Source organism: Frankliniella occidentalis, unplaced genomic scaffold (genome assembly GCF_000697945.3).
Source record: "Frankliniella occidentalis isolate FOCC.00 unplaced genomic scaffold, Focc_3.1 Scaffold525, whole genome shotgun sequence".
Lineage (NCBI taxonomy): Eukaryota > Metazoa > Arthropoda > Insecta > Thysanoptera > Thripidae > Frankliniella > Frankliniella occidentalis.
The window spans coordinates 82,837-85,252 of NW_026267642.1; positions in this window are offsets into that span (position 1 = coordinate 82,837).

Genomic DNA, 2,416 nt, shown 5'->3' on the forward strand with positions numbered 1-2,416 from the left:
AAAGCGTACTCGAGTCGCTCTCAGAGCGAATATGACGACCCAAATGTGAACTCACGTCGCTCAAGAGCGAATAGAGCGACCCGATGACAAACCGAGGTCAGTCCTCCACGCGGGCAGTGACGAACCCTGACGACCCATTGGCGTCCCTTTCGCGACCCTCCGCGCACCGATAGCAAACTAAAAGCAACCTTAAAGTGAACAATTATTTTGGCTCGGGTTTTCAAGCTTTTTATAGTGTTGCTGGAAAGGGTAATACCTTCGCTCTTTTTGCTTATAATTAGCTAATCGAGCTTATATTCTGAGCTATTGCGAAATTGGCAAAAACATTTTCTATTTTAGGTGATTCTGTGTGTGTGTGTGTGTGTGTGTGTGTGTGTGTGTGTGTGTGTGTGTGTGTGTGTGTGTGTCAGAAAATCTGTCACCTCTGTAAAGTGCAACATCTTTCAGAATTGATCCCATTTTAAAACTATCACATTGGTAAACTCATGACGTCACATTTGTTTTAGCTTGAGTCAACCAGGCTAAGCTAAATGAAAGCACAAGAACTGAATGACAGTGATTATTCTTTATTAGTTTTGAACGAAACACGTTTTGTATCAACATCAACTACTACTTTCATCGATGTTTCAGCTTCATTTTGCTAACCTCAATTGGTCGCCCAGAAAAAATCTATATGTCCTGTCTTGTCATCATTTATTGCTGTTTTGTGGGACAACTGATTTTGTAACGTTCTGGTTAAGTGAGGTTCAGCCGTGGTACACATTATTTCAGGGTATTACAGGGTATTACAGGGTATTACAGGGTATTACAGCGTACTACCGGGTACTACTGCGTATTACCAGGTATTACTGCTTCATACAGGGTATTACCGCATATTACCGGGTATTACTGAGTATTACAGGGCATTAGTCATCGTGTACAGGCAGGGCCTGGAAACGCAATGGTCCGGTCCCGGCCGAGGCGCGATACCAGCGAAAACAGCTTGTTTGGGGAAAGCTTATGTGAAAAAAGGTTACATCTCCGGTAAAAATCACGAAGAGACTCGGAAAGCTGATGAAATTTGCCGTGTAGTAGGTCTTGTATAAAACATGATACTGTCACGAGTGCGCGAAAAAAAATGATAAAAAAACATGGTTTTTCGACCCTACATAACCTCACTCTAGCAGACGGAACTTTGTTCGTGGATTTGACCACGACAAACATTACTTTCGGGCTAAGCATATAGCCTACTACACGTCAAATTTCATCAGCTTTCCGAATCTCTTCTTGCTTTCCACCGTAGATGCATACTTTTTTCACATAAGCTTCCCCCGTTGCGGTATCACGCCTCGGTCGCGAGTCGACCATTGCGTTTCCAGGCCCTGGTACAGGGTATTTACTGAAGTGAATACCCCATCGCATTTGGTTGTTTAGATTTATCTCAACCATTGTTGTTCTTGTTGGACTCTCATTGACCTTTGCATTACTTTTATTAGTCAATAAATTAATACCACAGTATTTAAAACATAGAAGCCATATGATAACGGTACAATGGTACCTGGCGCCCTTCTCAACTACGTCCAAAGTCAAAGTTATAAGTACAACCCGAGGCCCGGCAAGCCCCGCCAAGGCCCGGCAAGCCCCGACCCGCACTGGCGCCCCCCCCCCCCTCCCGGCCTCACCCTGTTGCACTTACCCAAGGGAATCAATAAAAAACTAAAACAACAAAAAATAGTTTGCAAATTGTTGTTTCTTTTTTAAAGCCAATTTTTGAGCTTAAATGCTCATCTTTGAACTCGATTTGTCTTTTTAGGATACAAAACGACCCTGAAACTCCCAGCAGATCGCTAGCTCAATTCCTTCTTGAGTTGATCCCTGAAGCGGAAGGAGGGATTAACTGACATAATCCCACACTGAGGTTTTTAGTGGCCGTAAATCTACAGTACAACAGGCACATTTTCCGGAAAAGAACTGTTTGCCCACGTGCCAAAGCTCCTGAGATATGACGGAATGAAAAATGAGTCAAGTCGACGTATCCCTTTCTGCCTCTAGGCTTTACTTGAATAAGGAGACAACTCGCATTGACCCCTTATGAATGCTATAGCATTTAGAGATATATAATAGATGAGACACTGTAACTCCTTTGGAAGAAATTGAAGAACTTGCCTCCAAACTCCATTAATGAGTGATTTTAGCGGTTAGAAGAACAAGAAGTTCCAAGATGGCCGCCACGGACCACAACAAACATTCAACTGTTTTCCCGAGCAGCCGCTCGCGCACGGGAGCCCCAATAACCTACCTAATGTTATATCGCGTCTGTTGGAGTCAAACTTGGTGTCGTTAGAACCAGAAAAACGCGAAGAACACCATGAAAACGATATCGGACCTTAAAGAATGTTATTTAGCAGGGCCTGGAAACGCAATGGTCGACTCGCGG